Here is a 21,547-nt window from a genome sequence, read left to right as displayed (position 1 = left end):
TGCTTTTGGTGTCAAATGCAAAAAATCATCACCAAGACTAATGTCAGAGAGCTTACTGCCTATATTTTCTTGGAGTTTTATGGTTTCAGGTCTTAGGTTCAAGTCTTTAATCCATTTTGAGTTGATTTTCGTATATGGTGTAAGATAGTGGTCCCCAGTTTCATTTTTCTGCATGTGGCTGTCCAATTTTTGCAACACCATTTATTGAAGAGACTGTCCTTTCTCCATTGAATATTCTTGCGTCCTTTGTCATAAATTAATTGGCCATATATGCATGGGTTTATTTCTGGGCTCTCTGTTTTGTTCCATTGATCCATGTGTCTGTTTTTATGCCAATACCATACTGTTTTGATTACTACAGCTTTGTATGATAGTTTAAAATCAGAGAGCATGATGCCTCCAGCATTGTTCTTTTTTCTCAAGATTGCTAGTGTGTTGTAGTTATTAATTTACAAGTTTTGTACATGTTGTTAGATTTATACTTAAGTATTTCATATTTCTGAGTGATTATGAATGATTTTATATTTTTTATTTTGGAGTCCACATTTTAATTGCTGACATAGAAATACAGTGGGTTTTTGTATTGGATCTTGTTTGCCATGACTTTCAATTATTAGTTCTAGGAGGTTTTTCTTCTTTTGGGTATTTTTTTGTGATTTTCTCCATAGACAATCAGGTCATCTATAAATAGGGACATTTTGATTTTTTCTTCCCTATTCTGTATACCTTTCATTTCCATTTCTTTCCTTATTGCACAGTATTAGAACTTCTGGCACTGTGTTGAATAAGGATTGTGAGAATGGACATTCTTGCCTTGCTGTTAATCTTATCATTCACCATTAAGTATAATGTCAGCTGTAGTTTTGGTTTAGATGCTCTTTATCAAATTGAAGAAGTTCCTGTCTATTCCTATTTCTATTCATATTTTTTGCAGAATGAGTGTTGAATTTTGTCAAATTTTTTTTTACATTGGTTGATGTGATCATGTGATTTTTAAAATCCTTTTCATGTGGTGAATCACATGGATTGATTTTTTTTTCTCTTGAAATACAGAATTTTATTGAGAAACTGTTTAAAGTGGAAAAAAACCCTGTCAAGAAGGACCAGGTGGAAAATGGGTTCCCAATAAAATGGAATTTTAGGGCAACAAAAGTCTAAAAGGCCACAAAAGAGAAATAGCACCACTGTTATTTGAACAATGGCTAGTTACTTGCATTTTTTGGCATTGTTAATTACTGAATCTGGGTTTTCCTCTGAATTCCACACAGAGCATGCACTACACAACAATTTTATCATAAAATATCTGCTTTCTACACACATTTTAGGACAAGCTACCACCAGGGACAAATCAATACAGATACATCAGGGGCTGAACAATCTCAGTAGTGGTTGACACACATTTTGCAGAATTCTGCCAAACAAAGGAACTGAATAGGCTAAGGGCAAAGCAAATGAGGAAGAGTTAAGGAATGAAATATTTCAAATATTAATAATTAATTCAGACACGGTACTGTATCTTCTGCAAAAGAAAATTAACATTTAGGAACATGCTAATGAATTTTATCTCCAAAGAGATTAGTGCACTGGCAAAGTATTCTGATAACAGTGGAGGGCGGTGGACAGCAGGTACCGAGAACACCCAGCCTTGCAGATCCCAAGGTAGCGATGGCCTTCACTGGTCACTCCCTCTGCCAGAAGTCCAGAAAGAACTTGCAGGCGTGAACACCTGCCTGCTGAACTTACACTCTAAGCAGCAAACTTTAAGGAGCCAAAGAGGAGTCCCCAGTGGGCGAGGGGAGCAGAGAAGAGAAACATGTTCAATGTAAACTTAAAAGACAGTAAAATGGGACATGACCCCCATTCAAATCCCAGAGATGTGGGCAAGTCCCCCAAAGTACTTGTTAGATTTAAAAACTGCGGCATACCTCATTTCCCAAGAAACACAATACATGGAAATTTCGGGGATAACTGGAAAATCGTCAGAGAAATGTTCAATGAAATTCAAGCTCTTCAACTCAAACATCCCAGGGCTGAAACACACCCTCTATTCATCCAGGCAACAATGCCTCTTACTTCTTAGAGCAGGGATACTATTGGTCAAGGACACCAAATGGCTTTACAGAGCAACTTTTTAAACTTTCCTTTTGGGCCAAGGTCTAGGTCTTTGAGGATTCAAGCAGCCCTGCAAGGCCTGTGAACAGCAGATTCCAAAGGTCCAGAGGTCTGGCCCTTCTTCCTTCCCAGATACAATGTCAAACATGTAAAATCTCCTGTCATGTTACATTTTATATTTTGAAATATGGAAGCATATTTTAAATACTCTTCAGGCATTTATTTATTAAAACGTTCTCTGCCAAGATTTCACATTAGATTAAAATTCAAATCAGTCTTTACATTTCTCTACTGAGGTTTCCACCTCAGTGTATCACATAAAAACACCTTCTCCAGCAATCAGTGTTACCAGCGTCCACACGGTGAGCCCCATGGTCAGCCTCTTTGTTCCCTAGGTGACCCAACTAGATGTTAATACTGCTCAGCTACAGGGTAAAAGCTCCTAACTCAAACTCATTGGAAAAGGGATGAAACTTCTGCAAAGTGCACTTTAAGAAGAGGTACTGTTTGCTCATGAAAAGAAACCAGTGAGTCCTCTAAGCATAATAAAAGGGGGTATTTTACAGTTAAGCACATGATTTGGAGTGAAGAATTCGGATGTTGCTCTGCTGGTCCAGGCCGTTAATACTCTTCTTGTTCCTCCTGTGGGCCCCCTTCATCAGGTATCACAAAGCCCTCATCTGTGGCATACAGAATGTCCACGATCCTCTGCAATACTGGATTGTTTTCCCCCTCATTCTCCTGGCAAATCAATTCAATGTTCCTTAGCTTTCCAAAGTAGAAGTCTCTTTCTTTCTCCAAGTCTTCGATGGTAAGTTTCAATACGTTGACCTGCTGCATCAGTTCAGCTGCTTGATCATCCCCGCTGCCCACACCAGGATTCTTTCGCCCCCCCCCCCCCCCCGCCGAGCCTGAGGGGGTTCAGTAGTTCTGTGTGTTGCAATGGGCCTCTGTGGAGCTGCACTGCTAGAGCTGAGAGGTTTCTTCGGTTTTTTTCAGAGCTGGAGCAACAAGGGAGGGAGCCACTGCAGTTTCTTGACCTTGTCTGGCAGCTATGGGGTCATAGCCTTTTCCATCATAGTTTGCATCAAAAAACTTCTTGAACCACTGAACAAATTCAGAATTGTCCTGAAACTTTCCTTTTACTAATATGTCCACAGGAATTATTTTGTCAACGCCCAGTCTCTTAAAACCTGCTTGTAGTATTTTGAAGTTCTGGATGTATTCATGTTCTAGCTTAGCCTGGAATTTCACTTTCTTCAAGGCAGTGGAGCCAGGGAACAACATGTCCATAAACTGACAGTAGGCAGCCCCTGAGCACAACTGTTGGATCTTCGTCAGATTCAACTGCAGAGACTCATTGATCCAGGCCAGCATGTCGTGTCGACTTAGGTTATCACTGGTGACTGATGTTGAATATACGTTCACTGCCATCTTCGGCTCTCGGCGGGACCGCGTCCACGGCCTGTGCCTGGCTTCGGTTCCATCCGCGTCTCGTTCAAACTGCCCACGCGATGACCTCACACGCACCGCCCCCCCCGTTACGCGCCGACGTACAGCTGGATTTTTTTTTTTTAAAGATTTTATTTATTTATTTGACAGAGAGATAGCGAGAGCAGGAACACAAGCAGGGAGAGTGGGAGAGGGAGAAGCAGGCTCCCCGCGGAGCAGGGAGCCTGATGTGGGACTCGATCCCAGGACCCTGGGATCATGACCTGAGCCGAAGGCACACGCTTAACGACTGAGCCACCCAGGCGCCCTGGATTGATTTTTTTTTAAATGTTATTATATCATCTATTTATTTGAGAGAGAGAATGAGAGAGAGAGCATGAGAGGGGGAAGGGTCCGAGGGAGAAGCAGACTCCCCGCTGAGCAGGGAGCCCGATGCGGGACTCGATCCTGGGACTCCAGGATCATGACCTGAGCCGAAGGAAGTCGCTTAACCAACTGAGCCACCCAGGCGCCCTGGATTGATTTTTTAATATAGAACCTGTCTTGCATTCCTGGAATAAACCCCAGTTGGTCATGGTGCATAATTCTTTTAATATCTTGCTGAATTATATTTGCTAATATTTTGTCAAGGATTTTTGCCTATATATTCATGAGTGATATTGGTGTGTAGTTTTCTTTTTTATACTGTATTTGTCTGATTTTGTAATCGGGGGATGCATTAGTTTCATGTGGTAGCGGCAACAAATTACCACAAACTTGGTGTCTTAAAACAACAGAAATTTATTCTCTCATAATTCTGGAGGCCTGAAGTCCAAAAAGAAGTATCACTGGACCAAAATCAAGGTTTCGGTAGGGCTGTACTCCCTCCAGAGCCTTCAGGGGAGAATCTATTCCTTACCTCTTCTAGCTCCTGGGGGGCTGCAGCTATTCCTTGGCTCCATCATTCCATTCTTATGGCGAGCATCTTCAAATCTGTTCTGTCTTCACGTCATTGCCTTCTGAGTGTGTGTGTGTCAAATTTTCTTTTACCTGCCTCTTACTGGGATACATGTGATTGCATTGAGGACCCACCTGGATAATTCAGGATACTCCTCTCATCTCAGGATCCTTAATCCCATCTGCAAAGACCCTTTTGTTCTTGCCATATAAAGGAGATATTCACAGGTTGCCAAGATTAGGATGTGGATATCTTTGGGGGGCCCTTTTTAGCCTATCACAGGCAAATACTAGCTTTATAGAATGAATTAGAGTTACCTCCTCTTCTTTTTCCTGTAAGAGGTTTTGTAATTGGTGTTAATTCTTTAAAAGAATTTTGTAAAATTCTGGGGCGCCTGGGTGGCTCAGTCATTAAGCGGCTGCCTTCGGCTCAGGTCATGATCCCGGGGTCCTGGGATTGAGCCCCGCATCGGGCTCCCTGCTCCACGGGAAGCCTGCTTCTCCCTCTCCCACTCCCCCTGCTTGTGTTCCTGCTCTCGCTGTGTCTCTCTCTATCAAATAAATAAATAAAATCTTAAAAAAAAAAAGGATTTGGTAAAATTCTCCAGGAAAACCATCTGGGCCAGAGCTTGATTGATTGATTTCTTTTTTGGTGAGTTTTAAATTATGGATTCAGTTTCCTTAGTAGTTCTAGGGCTATTCAAATTATCTCTTTCATATCAGGCAATTTGTGGTAGTTGGTTTTTTTTTAAGAATTAGTCTAGGGCGCCTGGGTGGCTCAGTTGGTTGAGCGACTGCCTTCGGCTCAGGTCATGATCCTGGAGTCCCTGGGATGGGGTCCGCATTGGGCTCCCTGCTCAGCGGGGAGTCTGCTTCTCCCTCTGACCTCCCCTCTCTCATGCTCACTCTCTCTCATTCTCTCTCTCAAATAAATAAATAAAGTCTTAACAAAAAAAGAAGTAGTCCAGTTCATGGGGTGCCTAGGTTAAGCATCTGCCTTCGCTTGGGTCATGATCCCCAGGGTCCTGGGATCGAGCCCCGAGTCGGGCTCCCTGCTCAGCGGGGAGTCTGCTTCTCCCTCTCCCTCTGCCCCTCCCCCTGTGCTTGTGCTCTCTCACTCTCTCCTAAATAAATAATTAAATAAAATCTTAAAAAAAATTAGTCCATTTCATCTAAGTTTAATCAGATGGATATATGAAGAATTGTTTATATTTGCTTTAGTATCCTTTTGGTGTCTGCAGGGGCTGTAGTGATATCCTTTGTTTCATTCCTGATACTCGTAATTTGTGTGTTCTCTTTTTTTCAGTCTTGCCAAAAGTTTGTTAATTTTATTGATCTTTTCAAAGAACCACCTCTTTGTTTCTTTGATTTTTATCTATTATTTTTCTGTTTTCAACTTCATTGATTTCTGCTCCTTTCTGTTTCCTTCCTTCTGCTTGCTCTGGGTTTATTTTGGTCCTTTTAAAAAATTAAAATATAGGGGCCCCTGGGTGGCTCAGTCGGTTAAGCATCTGCCTTCTGCTCAGGTCGTGATCCCAGGGTCCCTGAGATCGAGCCCCACATCTGGCTCCTTGCTCAGCGGGGAGTCTGCTTCTCCCTCTCCCTCTGCCCGTCCTGCTCATGCTCGCTCTCTCTCGTTCTCTCTCTCTCTCTCTCTCTGTCAAATAAATAAATAAATTCTTTAAAAATATTAAAGTATAATTGATATATAACATTGTGCAAGTTTAAGGTGTACAACCTGTTGGTTTGATACATTTATATATTGCAATATGATTACCACTGTAGTGTTTGCTAACATTTCTATCACATCACATAATTACCATTTCTTTTTTGTGGTCGGAACAATTTACATCTAGTTTATTAACAGCTTTGAAGTCTATAATATTGTATCCGATAATCAACTTGCTGTGCGTTAGCCCTCTGCCCTCCAGTACTTAGCTACTAGTTTGAAGTTTGTACCCTTAAACAACATATCTTCAGTATGGTCTTTTTTTCCCTAGGTTTTTGAGGTGGGACCTTAGATTGCTTATTTGAGACTTTCCTCTTCCAAACGTATGCATTTAGTGCTATATACTTTGCTCTCAGCACTGCTTTAGATGTGTTCCACATTGTAAATGTTGTATTTTCATTTTCATTCAGTTCATTGTATTTTTTTATTTCCTTTGAGACTTCCTCTTTGAACCATAGATTATTAGAAATGTGTTATTTAGTTTCCAAGTGTTTGGAGATTCTCTTGTTATCTTTCTGTTATTGATTTTTTTTTTAAGATTTTATTTATTTATTTGCCAGAGAGAGAGTGCAAGAGAGCACAAGCAGGAGGAGCGGCAGACGGAAGGAGAAGCAGACTCCCCACTGAGCAAGGAGTCTGATGTGGGACTCGATTCCAGGACCCTGGGATGATGAGCTGAACTGAAGGCAGATGCTTTACTGACTGAGCCACCCAGGCGCCCCTTGATTCATTTATTTATTTTAAAGCTTTTATTTATTTATTTGAGAGAGAGAGAGAGCACGAGCAGGGGGAGGGCAGGCAGAGGGAGAGAGAGAGAAGCAGGCTTCCTGCTGAGCAAGGAGCCTGATGCAGGCCTCGATCCCAGGACCCTGAGATCATGACCTAAGCTGAAGGCAGATGCTTAACGACTGAGCCACCCAGGCGCCCCCCCGCCTTGGTTTCTTTTTTTAATAAAGATTTTATTTATTTATTAGAAAGAGAGAGAGTACGAATGGGGAGAGGGGCAGAGAGGGAAAAGCAGACTCCCCGCTGAGTGCGGAGCCCAATGCAGCTCGATCCCAGAACCCTGAGATCATGACCTGAGCCGAAGTCAGACGGTTAATGGACTGAGCCACCCAGGCACCCCCCTGTTATTGATTTCTCATTTCATTTCAGTGCAGTCAGGGAAAATTGCTCATTTTCTATTTAGTTGTTCTGTGAATTGAAAGAAGGGGCATTGAAGTTTCCAACTATAATTTGCCTTTTTTAAAAAAGATTTATTTAATTTTAGCCAGAGAAAGCATGTACATGCACCATTGGAGTGAGGGGCAGAGGGGGAGGGAGAGGGAGAGAAGCAGATTCCCTGCTGAGCACGGAGCCCACCAACAATGTGGGGCTTTATCTGTGGGGCTCAATCTCATAACCCTGTAATCATGACCTGAGCCAAAATCAAGAGTCGGTCCCTCAACTGACTGAGCCACCCATGGGCCCCTAATTTGTCTCCCCCCCGCCCCAGTTTTATTAGCTTTTTCTTTTGTGTTTGCTGCATACATATTTAGGATTGATTTGTCTTTTTTTTTTTATTGTTAGATGTCTTCTATCTCTGGTAATTTTTTTCTCTGAAGTCTACTGTATCTGATACTAATATAGCTACTTTTGCTTTCTTTTTTTCCAGCTTTCTTGAGGTATAATTAACAACATTTCTGCTTTCTTTTGATGAATGGTTGCATGATCTATCTTTTTTCATACTTTTACCTTCAACCTGCCTATATTGCTGTATTTGAAGTGACTTCCTTTTAGATACCATACACTTGGGTGATGTTTTTAATTTTTTCTACCAATTTCTGTCTTTTTTAAAAAAAGATTTTATTTATTTATTTGACAGAAGGACGGCGAGAGCGGGAACACAAGCAGGGGGAGTGGGTGAGGGAGAAGCAGGCTCTTTGCTGAGCAGGGAGCCCGATGTGGGGCTGGATCCCAGGACCCCGGGATCATGACCTGAGCCGAAGGCAGACGCTTAATGACTGAGCCACCCAGGCGCCCCTACCAATTTCTGTCTTTTAATTGGTGCAGTTAGACCATTTATATTTATTTTACTTTTTATTTTGTTATTTTTTTAAAGATTTATTTCTCTGAGACAGAGAGAGAGCGTGTTCGAGCATGCATATGCACACGAGCAGGGGAGGGGCAGAGGGAGTGGGAGAGAATCTCAAGCAGACTCCCCACTGAGCACATAGCCTGATGCAGGGCTTGATCCCACCACCCTGAGATCATGACCTGAGCTGAAACCAAGAGTCAGAGGCTCAACCGACTGAGCCATATAGGCGCCCCTAGACCATTTACCTTTAATGTAATTAATGATATATTAGGCCCTATGTCTACATTTTATTTTTTCTTCTCTGTTTGTTCTCTCTTTCATTTTCTGTTTTATTTTTCCCTATCTTCCTGTCACTTGAACATTTTTTAGAATTACATTTTGATTTACCTATAGTGTTTATGAGTGTATCTCTTTGTATAGCTATTTATTTATTTATATTTTTTTATTAAGTAAGTCTACCCCCAATGTGGGGCTCAAACTCATGACCCTGAGATCAAGAGTCGTATGCTCCACTGACTGAGCCAGCCTGGTTACCCTGTATAGTTTTTCATATATTATTATTTTTTTAAATTTTATTTTTAAGTAATCTCCACACCCAACATGGGGCTCAAACTCACAACCCTGAGATCAAGAATCGTATGTTCCACTGACTGAGCCAGCCAGGTGCCCCCTGTAAAGCTTTTTAAATGGTTGCTCTAGGTATTGCATCATATATACATAACTTGTATGTGTCTGTTACTGTCATCATTTTGCCACTTTGAGTGAAATGTAGAAACCTTGCCACTCTTTAATTCTCTTTGCTGTCCCCTGTTTATAATTGTCTTAAATATTTCTTTTATTTTTTAAAAAATATTTTATTTATTTATTTGTCAGAGAGAGCGCGCACACAAGCAGGGGGTACAGCGGGGACAGAGGCAGAGGGAGAAGCAGGCTCCCCGCCGAGCAGGGAGCCCGACGCGGGACTCAATCCCAGGACCCTGGGATCATGACCTGAGCCGAAGGCAGACGCTTAACCGACTGAGCCACCCAGGCGCCCCTTGTCTTAACTATTTCATCTACATATATTTAGAACCTCTTCAAATAGTGTTATCATTTTGCTTCAACAGTCAAACAATTTGGAAACCTCAAGAAGAGAAGAAAAGTCTATTGTATTTACCCATATTTTTGTTTCCCGTGTTCTTTCTTCCTTTGTGGTGTTCCAAGATTCCTTCTTTTAGCTTTCATTTTCTGTTTAGGGAACTTCCTTTAGCCATTCTTTAGGGTAGTTTTGCTGGGCACAAATTCTGTTAGTTTTTTTTTTCATCTAAGAATGTCTTGATTTCTCCTTCATTCCTGAAGGATATTTTCATTGTTGACAGTTCTTTTCTTTCAACCGAAAAATGTTGTGCTACCCTCCTGTGGCCTCTGTGGTTTCTTTCTTTCTTTCTTTCTTTCTTTTTTTAAGATTTTATTTATTCATTTGAGACACAGAGAATACAGAGAGAGAGAGAGAGAGAGAGAGAGCATAAGCAGGGGGAGCGGCAGAGGGAGAGGGAGAAGCAGGCTCCCGCTGAGCCAGGAGCCCGATGTGGGGCGCAATTCCAGGACCCTGGGATCATGACCTGAGCCAAAGGCAGATGCTTAATCCATCTGAACCACCCAAGCGCCCCGGCCTCTATGATTTCTGATGTGAAATCTGCTTCACTCAAATTGTTTCTGTAGGTAAGGTGTCATTTCTCTCTCATGGCTTTCCATGTACATATTTTTAATCTTTAGTTTTCAAAAGCTTAACAATACGTCTTGGTGTGGATTTCTTTGGTTTTATCCTGTTTGTGGTTTGTTCTGCTTCTAAAGTCTGTAAATTTATTTTTATTTATTTATTATTATTTTTTAAGATTTCATTTTTAAGTAATTTCTACAACCAACATGGGGCTCGAACTCACAACCCCGAGATCAAGGGTTGCATGCTCTTCTGACTGAGCCAGCCAGGTGCCCCTGTAAATTTATGTTTTGCCAAATTGGGACATTTTTAGCCATTATTTCTTCATGTACTTTTTTTCCCCCTTTTTTAAAAAAAATTAAAGTTAGTTAACATATAGTGTATTATTAGGTTCAGGGTAAAATTAAGTAGTTAATCAGTTCTGTATAATACCCAGTGCTCATTTCATCACTTGCCCTCCTTAATGCCTACTACCTAATTACCCCATCCCCCTAACCCATCTCTTCTCCAGCAGCCCTCAGTTTGTTCCCTCTAGTTAAGAGTCTCTTATGATTTGTCTGTCTCTCTATTTTTATCTTCTTTTTCTTTTCCTTTCCTTATGTTCATCTGTTTTGTTTCTTAAATTCCACATATGAGTGAAATCATATGGTACTTGTCTTTCGCTGACTTATTTTGCTTAGCATAATACACTCTACCTCCATCCAGGTCATTGCAAATGGCAAGATTTCATTCTTTTTGATGCCTGAGTAATATTCTATTGTGTGTATGTGTATATGTATATATATACATATATATATATACCACATTTTCTTTATCCATTCATCCATCAATGGACATTTGGGCTCTTTCCATATTTTGGCAGTTGTGGACATTGCTGCTATAAACATTGGGGTGCATGTGCCCCTTCAAATCACTATTTTTGTATCCTTTGGAAAAATACCTGGTAGTGCAATTGCTGGGTCATAGGATAGTTCTGTTTTTAACTTTTTGGTGAACCTCCATACTGTTTTCCAGAGTGGCTGCACCAGCTTGCATTCCCACCAACAGTGTAAGAGGGTTCCCCTTTCTCTACATCCTGGCCAACGTCTGTTGTTTCCCGAGTAGTTAATTTAAGGCCTGTCTTACTTCTTTTCTTCCTGTTTTTTTGATGGCATGATATTGGTTCTTTTGTTGTAGATCCTTGAGGCACTCCCCCCCTGCCCCCAGGTCAGTTTTGTCTCTGCTGTTTGGATTGATTAATTTCTGTTCCCTCTGTTCTGTTTTTGGAGCCATCCCTTGAGTTTTTTAATTTTAGTTATTGCATTTTTCAGGTCTAAAATTTCCATTTGGGTCCTCCTTATGTCTTCTGTTTTTTTCCTGAGACAGGGTCACTGAAGCATTTTTGTGATGGCTGATTCAAAGTTTTTGCTGGATAATTTTGTCATCTCAGTCTTGATACCAGTTGACTTTTTTCATTCAGTTTGAGATTTTTCTGGTTTTTGATATGAGTGATTATCTATTGAAACCTAGACGTTTTTTGATACTATGTTAGGAGAATTTTGTTCTTATTTAAAGTGTTGTAGCTGGCTTCCTCTAATTTCAATACAGCTGGGGAAGAAAGGGTATCATCTCATTACTGCCATGTCAGGGAATAAGTCCAGGTTTTTCATTTGGCTTCCCTTGAGCTCAAGATGGAGAGCTTGTTACTTCTGGCCAGGGGTGGAATTCTAACTTTCCATTGTGTCTTCCCTGATACCTTCCTGGGTGGGGGAGTGTTCACCTCCTTAGCAGTGGTGAGAGTCCTGACTCTCCAGTAGACCTTCTCCGATACTACTCCAGCAGGATGGAGGAAGGATGCCTCATTACTGCTGAAGTCTAGCCTCCCCATGGTTTCTCCCCTGACAGCCCTGAGTGAGGAGGCTCATTACTGTTCAAGAGAGATGAGCCTTAGCTCCCTACTTTGTCTTTTTTGATACCACCCCAGTGTTGTAGGGGATATAGCACTTTGTTAGAGCCAGACAGAAGTAGAGGTATATGCTCCCCACTTGGCTTTTGCTGATGGGGTGGGGTTGAGACCCACAGGTTTTTTTTTGTTTGTTTGTTTTGTTTTGTTTTTTCATGATACTTGGCTGGAATAAGGTGGTTATCATTTTTAAGTTTTCTTGCTGGGTTGTCCCTTTTCTGGTCCTTTGACCAGTTAAAGCAGACTTTCTTAGAGCTGTTTTTGTCTGTACCCATTGGCATTTTTGGTTTGCTAGCTTCTCCAGCACCTAGTCCTGGATAGATGAGGTAAAGAGAAAACTCAAGGGAATCACTGCTATGTATGTTTTTAAGTCCCCTGCTGATCTGCCTTATCTCCAAGTGGCACAGTCTTCTCTTCTTCATTTTACTTTATTTTTTAAATTAAATTTATTTTATTGTGACCCAGATATGGAGCATCACAGGTAGGAAAGAATATTGTTTTTGACTACTAAAATATATTTTATTTATTTAACTTTTTGACTATAGTTGCATACAATGTTACATAAGTTTTAGGTGTACAACATAGTAGTTTGACAAGCTTATACATTGTTATGTTCACCACAAGTGTAGCACCCATTATGCTGTGCCTTTTACTCCCATGACTTACTCATTTCATAACTGGAGGCCTGTATCTCCCACTCCCCTTCACCCATTTTACCCATCCCCTGCCCCCTCCCCTTGGCAACCATCAGTTTGTTTTCTGTATGTATAAGTGAGATTCTGCTCTTTTTTTTTTATTCACTTGTTTTTGTTTGTTTTTTTAGATTCCACATATGAGTGAAATCATATGATATTTGTCTTTCTCAATCTGACTTATTTCACTTAGCCTAATACCTTCTAGGTCCATCCATGTCACAAATGGCACAATATCATCCTTTTTATGACTGTGTAATATTTCATTATGTATATGCCGCATCTTCTTTATCCATTCATCTATCAGTGATCACTTGGGTTACTTCCATATCTTGGCTAGTGTAAATAATGCTGCAGTAAACATAAGGGTGCATGTATCTTTTCAAATTAGTGTTTTCATTTTCTTTGGGTAAATACCCAGTAGTGGAATTACTGGATCTCCTATGGCATTTCTATTTCAAAAAATTTTTCTCTAATTAGGCTCCATGCTCAATGTGGGGGTTGAACTCATGACCCTGAGGTCAGGAGTTACGTGCTTGGGGGGCCTGGGTGGCTCAGTCGGTTAAGCGTCTTCCTTCAGCTCAGGCCCTGGGGTTCTGGGATCAAGTCCCTCATTGGGCTCCCTGCTCAGTGGGGAGCCTGCTTCTCCCTCTCCTGCTCCCCCTGCTTGTGCTCTCTCTCTCTGTCAAATAAATAAATAAAAAATCTTAAAAAAATACAGAGCTCATTTTCATTTCAGATTAAAATTACAGAACTTTTACTTCTTCGACATTTATTTATGTATCTGTTTTGGTGGAGGGGTCATAATGACTTTTTTTTTTTAAAGATTTTATTTATTTAATTGACAGAGAGAGAGAGACAGCGAGAGAGGGAACACAAGCAGGGGGAGTGGGAGAGGGAGAAGCAGGCTTCCCGCCAAGCAGGGAGCCTGATGCGGGGCTCGATCCCAGGACCCTGAGATCATGACCTGAGCTGAAGGCAGTCGCTTAACCAACTGAGCCACCCAGGCGCCCCGGGGTCATAATTACATTAACATAATTTATTGGTTTATCCTATAATACAGACAATGATGGGAGGATAAAGGAAAACTAATAAGAAAGGTTGCCTTTTCTAAAAAAAAAAAGAAAGAAAGAAACTTTGGGAGTGTTACATAAATATTTTCCCGCGTCCAGAGATAATTTTGTACATAATTTTAATGGTTACATAGCATTTCATCCTTTGAGTGTTTGCAGTGGCAGTAGGTTTTCATTAAAATTGACCCTTTGGTGGTGAAATTCTCAATTTATGGCTTTATGCACGTCCATGATTATTTGTTAAAGACATTTTTCTAGAAATTGAATTTTTGTGTCATAGGAGAAGGATCACTAAGTTGTAAGGAATTCATTGGATGTCAGTGAAATGTCTTCCTCTTGATACTCTACATGCTCATACTATTTGGAGGCTGATGATTTTGGGTCATTCATGGCAACTTTTTCCTTATTAGCTCTCCACCCCACCCCAACTCTTCCTTCTCAGATCTTCCAAAGAAGAGTTAGAAATGACCACATCCTCAGTCAGTTTTTATTTGTTCATTTATTTACTTGTTGCTTTTGTTTTCCTGTGGTTTTTTTTTAAAGTTTATTTTTTTATTAAGATTTTATTTATTTATTTGAGAGAGAGAATGAGATAGAGAGCATGAGAGGGGGGAGGGTCAGAGGGAGAAGCAGACTCCCCGCTGAGCAGGAAGCCCGATGCGGGACTCGATCCCAGGACTCCAGGATCATGACCTGAGCCGAAGGCAGTCGCTTAACCAACTGAGCCACCCAGGCGCCCCTTTTCCTGTGGTTTTTAAGAAGCTTCTAAGTATAAGTAGATAAGTATTAGGATAAAAAAGGGAGTAAAAAGAAGAAAATACCAACATAAGTTTTAGAATGTAGGCATGCTGGTAGACTGTACTACACAGCTAGATAGTTTGAAGTCCAGATTGATCTCTGATATTTTGGGAAGACATAACAGAGTAAGAAGTGCAATGAGACACATGAATTACAATATCTCCATAAAGAAATCAATAACTCCTCTATAGTAAAGATTTCCTGATACTTGAGGGTCAAGATATCTTTTGATAGATCTTCATATGGATGATGGAAACGATACCTTCAATTACAACCTTGTCATAAATGCTACCACAGTTCTTCTGTAGCTGTTTTTCTTTTTGAAAAAAGTTTTCATTCAGTGTTTATGATTAAAAACTACAAGATTTTGCTTGTAGTTGTTGAGTGATAAGAGAAAGGCTAAAACATAGATTATCCTCTGATCGGTTAATTAAAATGCATCTGATCCAGAGTCAGGTTACTCAGCAATATACCAGTTACTTTTTTTTTTTTTTAGAAGATTTTATTTATTTGACAGAGAGAGACACAGCAAGAGAGGGAACACAGACAGGGGGAGTGAGAGATGGAGAAGCAGGCTTCCTGTGGGGCGGGGAGCCTGACACGGGGCTCAATCCCAGGATCGTGACCCAAGCTGAAGGCAGACACCCAACGACTGAGCCACCCAAGCACCCCAATATACCAGTTACTTTGTGTGGGCTTAAGAGTTTTAGAAGAAAATACTTCTAAGCAAAACATGCCATCTAACAGCATACTGATACTGGGTATATGAAATACTACATAAGAAAGCTGATGGGGGGCACCTGAGTGGCTCAGTTGGTTAAGCATCTGCCTTCAGCTCAGGTCATGATCTCAGGGTCCTGGGATCGAGCCCCGCATTGGGCTCCCTGCTCAGCAGGGAGCCTGCTTCTTCCTTTCCCTCTGCAGCTCCCCTTGCTTGTGCTCTCTCACACACTCTTTCTCTCAAATAAATAAATAAAATGAAATGGGAAAAAAAAAAAAAGAAAGCTGATGGAAGGGGTGGCTCCTGGGTGGCTCAGTCGGTTAAGTGGCTGCCTTCGGCTCAGGTCATGATCTCAGGGTCCTAGGATAGGGCCCCCTTGTCGAACTCCCTGCTCAGTGGGGAGTCTGCTTCTCCCTTTCCCTCTGCCTCTCTTCCCGGCTTGTGCGCTCTTTCTCTCTCTCTCTCTGTCTTGCTCATTCACTCTCTCTTTCTCAAATAAATAGATAATCAAATCTTAAAAAAAAAGAAAGCTGATGGAAGTTACTTGTGCCAGACCTTTAGACTCTTTAGGCTTCTGACAGTTTGTTACCATAGGCAGGGACTTCCCAACCAGTTAGTTATTTATCTTTTGACTTTTCCAAGTTAGAACGTTCCCTCACCCCAGGCGAACATATAGATTATAGGTTATAGATTCTTTTTTTAAATTAAAGCATAATTAACATACAGTGTTATATTATTTTCAGGTGTACAACATACTGATTCAGCAATTCTATATAGTACTCAGTGTTCACCACATAAGTGTAGTCACTACCTGTCACCATATGTTCTTACAGTATTATTAACTATATTCCCTATGCCGTACTTTCCTTTTTTTTTTTTAAAGATTTATTTATCTGAGAGAGAGTGAGTGTGCGTGCGAACAGGGGGAGGGGCAGAGGGAGAGGGACAGAAAGAATGTCAAGCAGACTCCCAGCTGAGTGCAGAGCCCGACACAGGGCTCTATCTCATGACCCTGAGATCATGACCTGAGCTGAAATCAAGAGTTGGACACTTAACCAACTGAGCCACCCAGGTGCCCCCCTATGCTATACTTCTCATTTGTGTGACTTACTTATTTTATAACTGGAAGTTTCTACCTCTTAACCCCCTTTATCTGTTTTGCTCATTCCCCCATCCACCTACACTCTGGCAACCACCAATTTGTTCTCTGTGTTTATGAGTCTGTTTGTTTTGTTTTTTAGATTCCATGTGTAAGTGAAATCATATGGCACTTGTCTTTCTCTGTCTGACTTATTTCACTTAGCATAATACCTTCTAGGTCCATCTGTGTTGTCATAGATGGAAATATCTCATTTTTTTCTTACGGCCAAGCAATATTCCATTGTGTATATATATCTTCTTTATCCATTCGTCTGTGGATGGACACTTGGGTTGCTTCCATATATCTTGGCTAGTGTAAATAATGCTGCGATAAACATAAGTGTGCAGATATCTTTTCAAATTAGTGTTTTCATTTTCTTTGGGTAAATACCCAATAGTGGAATTACTAGATCATATGGTATTTCTATTTCTAATTTTTTATTTTATTTTTTTAAAAGGTTTTATTTATTTATCTGACAGAGAGAGACACAGTGAGAGAGGGAACACAAGCAGGGGGAGTGGGAGAGGGAGAAGCAGGCTTCCCGTGGGGCAGGGAGCCTGATGCGGGGCTCCATCCCAGGACCCTGGGATCATGACCTGAGCCGAAGGCAGGCGCTTAATGACTGAGCCACCCAGGCGCCCCTATTTCTAATTAAAGTATCTCCATACTGTTTTCCACAGTATGTGGTTGTACCAATTTACATTCCCATTAACGGTGCACTAGGCTTTCTTTTTCCGTATCCTTGCCAACACTTGTTATTTCTTTTCTTTTTGATACTAGTCATTCTGACTGTTATGAGGTGATATCTCAGTGTGGTTTTGATTTGCATTTCCCTGATGATGAGTGATGTTGAGCATCTTTTCATGTGTCTGTTGGCTATTTGTTTTCTTTGGAAAAATGTCTATTTAGGTTCTCTGCCCATTTTTTATTTTTATTTTTTTAAAGATTTATTTGAGGGGCGCCTGGGTGGCTCAGTTGGTTAGGCGACTGCCTTCGGCTCAGGTCATGATCCTGGAGTCCTGGGATCAAGTCCCGCATTGGGCTCCCTGCTCAGCGGGGAGTCTGCTTCTCCCTCGGACCCTCCCCCCTCTCATGCTCTCTCTATCTCATTCTCTCTCTCAAATAAATAAATAAAATCTTTATTAAAAAAAAGATTTATTTGAGAGAGAGAGAGAGCACAAGAAGGAGGGGCAGAGGGAGAAGCAGGCTCCCTGCTGAGCAAGGAGCCTGATTGGGGCCTCGATCCCAGGACCCTGGGATCATGACCTGAGCCGAAGGCAGTTGCTTTAACCAACTGAGCCACCCAGGCGCCCCATAACGTCCATATTTCTTCCAACAGTCTCTTCAGGGCAGTCTGGGTTTTTTCTGTCACTTGCCTCCAAAATTCTTCTAGCTGCTACACATTAGCCCAAGCCAAAGCCACTTGCACATTTTAGGTATTTATTACAGCAGTACCCGACTTCCCAGTAAGAAAAATTTGTGTTAGTTTCCTTGTTCTGCCATAACTAATGACCATAAACTTGGTGGCTTAAACAACAAAAATTGCTTCTCGCAGTTCTGGAGGCCAGAGGTCTGAAATCAAGGTGTTGGCAGAGCCATGCTCCCTCTGAAGGCTGTAAGGGAGGACCCTTCCTTGCTTCTTCCACCTTCTTCTGGGTATAGGCATTCCTTGGTTTGTGGCTATATCACTATAATCTCTGCTTCCGTCTTTACATGACCCTCTCCTTTGTGTCTGCTTTCTCCTTCTCTGTGTCTTATAAGGATTGAAGGCCCAGCTGGGTACTCTGTATCAGTCAGAGTTTTACCCAAGAAATAGAGCCAGTAGGGATCTATATGTGCATGTACTTTATGAGATTTATTGCAAGGAATTGGATTAAGTGATTGTGTGAGTTGGCTAGACAAGTCCAAAATCCAGAGTAGACCAGCAGGAAACTGGCAGGAGCTGACATTGCCATCTACAGGTAGAATTTCTTCCTCAGGGAAACCACTTTTGCTCTTAAGGCCTTTCAACTGATTGGATAAAACCCACTCCAGATTATCAAGGATTAGTGTTTGATTGAGTAACTGGGGATGATAGCTAGCCCACTTGACACATAAAACTGACTATCACAGTCCACCCTTTGTCAACTTGGCACCCCCACTCATCACCTTAAATCATACTCAATCCCCAAATAAAGAGAGTAACAGGGTCGTCCTTCTGCCCAACGTGATACAACTATCGTGTATAATTGAAAACAGGCTAATAATTTCCTCAGAAGATGCAAAGTCATTGAGTGTAACTTAAATACTCTGATGTAAAGCTAGCCATTATTAATAGATTTTATGTTGGATGATAAGAGGATAAGAGAGGACACAAAGCAAAAATGATTATCTTACACACACATTTATAACAAAACGAGGAAGAAATACTCATAAAAATCACAGTCCTCAGGGCGCCTGCATGGCTCAGTCGGTTAAGCATCTGCCTTCGGTTCGGGTTGTGATCCCGGTGTCCCAGGATCGAGCCCCTGCATTGGGCTCCTTGCTCAGTGGGGAGTCTGCTTCTCCCTCTGCCCTTCACCCAGCTAGTGCTCTCTCTCTCACTCTCTCTCTCAAATAAAAATTTTTTAAAGATTTAATTTATTTATTTGACAGAGAGAGCACTGGTGTTTATAAATACATTCTACCACCCATTGCATATTCCCTTTGCACTCAGCAAGCACCTCAGTTGGTCATAGTTCTTTACTTAGTGCAGTGACCCACACCTTCATTCCTGCAGGGTCCAGTTATTAATAGTCTTGCCTGAATGGGGTTGTATAGTTTTCCATTGACTTTAACAGAGCATGATAGTATGCCTTAAGGGAACCCCCCCTTTTTTTAAAAGTCAGCTCCAAGCCCAGCATGGAGCCCAGCATGGGGCGTGAACTCACAACTGTGAGATCAAGACCTGAGCTGAGATCAAGGGTGTGACACTTAACCAACTGAGCCACCACCCAGGTCCCCAAGGGGCCTTCTGTACTTCAGGCATATACTTCCTTACCTCCATTATGTAGCAGCATCCCAATTTCTTTTTGGTAGTCAGAATCAGTCACCCTAGCTGACACTGCAACTTCCTTCCTTGCCTGTTGTTGATTCAGAGGCATGAGGAGCCCAGAGCTGCCGGGTGGCAGTCTTAGGTTCCAGTGAAAGAGAATCACTGTTGTGTCTCCTGGTGGAAGCATCCATCCCTTTGTAACTAAGAGCTCTATACCAGCAGAGCATAAGGTTACATGGATGAGAAGGGACATTTTTGCTAGTTGATCATTATGGGTAATAGTGGGTGGTGCCATTCCCATTTCCACCTCTTGAGTTCTGGATCCATGACTCCTGTCTATGGGAGAACAGTGCCATATATTAGAATGCTGATTCAGAGGCTGTATAGCCTCCTGGAGGACATTGCCTCAGCTCTTTGAGGTATTACCACCTAGTTGACACTGCAACTGGGTCCTCAAAAGGCCATTCCACCCTTCTATCAGCCAGCTGCTTTGGGATGGTGGGGAACCTGGTAAGACAAGTGAATTCCGTGAGCACAGACCCATTGCTGCACTTTGTTTGCTGTGAAGTAAATTTCTTCCTCAGAAACAATGTGGTGTTGAGTACCACAATAATGCATAAGGCATCATGTAAGTCTATAGATGGTAGTTTTGGCAGAAGCATGGTGTGCAGGAAAGGCAAATCCATATCCAGAGTAACTGTCTGTTCCAATAACAAGAATGTGCTCCCCTTTCCATGATAGAAGTGGTCCAGTGTAATCAACCTGCCACCAGGTAGCTGGCTGATAACCCCAGAGAATGGTGTGGTGCCATAACAGAGACTCAGTGTTGGTCTCTGTTGCTGGCACTTTGGGCATGCTGCTGTGGTTGTAGCCAGATCAGCCTTGGTGAGTGGAAGTCCATGTTGCTGGGTCCGTACATAACCTCCATCCCTGTCACCATGATCATTTTGCTCATGAGCCTACTGGGCTCCTGTCTTTATTAGTACAAGTTGCAGACAGTTCCAAAATTGTATTTGAGTGTGGATCATAATGGCTAAAGGCATCAAGAGAGCTACATCTTTCACAAAGATGGCACCGCAGGCGAGTAAGGAAGCCCCTGCCCCTTCCAAAGCTGAAGCCAAAGTGAAGGTTTTGAAGGCCAAGAAAGTAGTGCTGAAAGGCATCCAGTAACAAAAAAAAAAAAAAAAAAAAAGATCTGCCTGTCACCTACCTTCCGATGGCCCAAGACACTGCATCTCTGAAGGCGGCCTAAATATCCTCAGAAGAGCACCCCCAGGAGAAACAAGCTTGACCACTATGCCATCATCAAGTTCCCCCTGACCACCAAGTCAGCCATGAAGAAAACAGAAGACAACAACACACGTGTGTTCACTGTGGATATCAAGGCCAGTAAGCACCAGATCACACAGGCTGTGAAGAAGCTCTATGACATTTATGTGGCCAAGATCAACATTCTGATCAGGCCCAATGCAGAGAAGAAGGCATATGTTTGACTGGCTCCTGACTATGATGCTTTGGATGTTGCCAACAAAAACGGGATCATCTAAACTGAGTCCAGCTGGCTAAATCTAAATATAAGTTTTTTCACCATAAAAAAAAAAAGAGAGAGAGAGCTACTGCTTTTTGCAATTGAGACAGCTTACTTTTTTTCAGGATCTTATTCAAATATGACCATCTTTGGGTAATTTTATAGATAGGACCTAGCAATATCCACAGATGTGAAACATGCATCCTGCAAAAATCCAAGTAAACTGATCAGGTGCTGTGTTTTTTGCTTAGTACCAGCGGTAGGCAACAATAGTCTGTTTTTGTTTTTGTTTTTTAGATGTTCACTTACTTTAGTAATGCTACATTTACCGCGTTATCACCATGGAATGTAAATTTAGGTTAGACAAGAGAATTTCACAGGTGCAATAATGTATTCTGGAGTATACCAAAGTTTGTGTATAGTGTCTGACCAAACCAGCTTGCTCATAAGTTATTAATCATTTCCATTATAGATAATTTGTTAACATTTATGATTCTTACGGGAAAAATAAACATACTTCATACATTTAAAAAGTTTTTCATTTACCTTTGCATTAGCACTTAAAATATGTATTTCTTTTTTTTTATTATGTTCAGTTAGCCACTGTACATCATTAGTTTTTGATGTAGTGTTC

The 21,547-nt window shown here is 41.5% G+C and overlaps 1 protein-coding gene and 1 pseudogene across 7 annotated transcripts in view; one reads left to right on the top strand and one right to left on the bottom strand.

Annotated features, from left to right (window-relative positions):
* The window catches only part of ZNF157 (zinc finger protein 157), a 44,610-nt gene that overhangs the window by 6,752 nt on the left and 16,311 nt on the right, over positions 1-21,547 (top strand). The gene's annotated exons all lie outside the window — the stretch shown is intronic.
* LOC112812982 (microtubule-associated protein RP/EB family member 1 pseudogene) lies at positions 1,108-3,610 on the bottom strand (annotated as a pseudogene).

The sequence above is a fragment of the Callorhinus ursinus genome, unplaced genomic scaffold (genome assembly GCF_003265705.2).
Source record: "Callorhinus ursinus isolate GAN/ISIS: 27379988/994484 unplaced genomic scaffold, GSC_fseal_2.0 scaffold16, whole genome shotgun sequence".
NCBI lineage: Eukaryota > Metazoa > Chordata > Mammalia > Carnivora > Otariidae > Callorhinus > Callorhinus ursinus.
The sequence above is the reverse complement of the archived record's forward strand: the minus strand, read 5'-3'. Positions and strand labels throughout refer to the sequence as shown.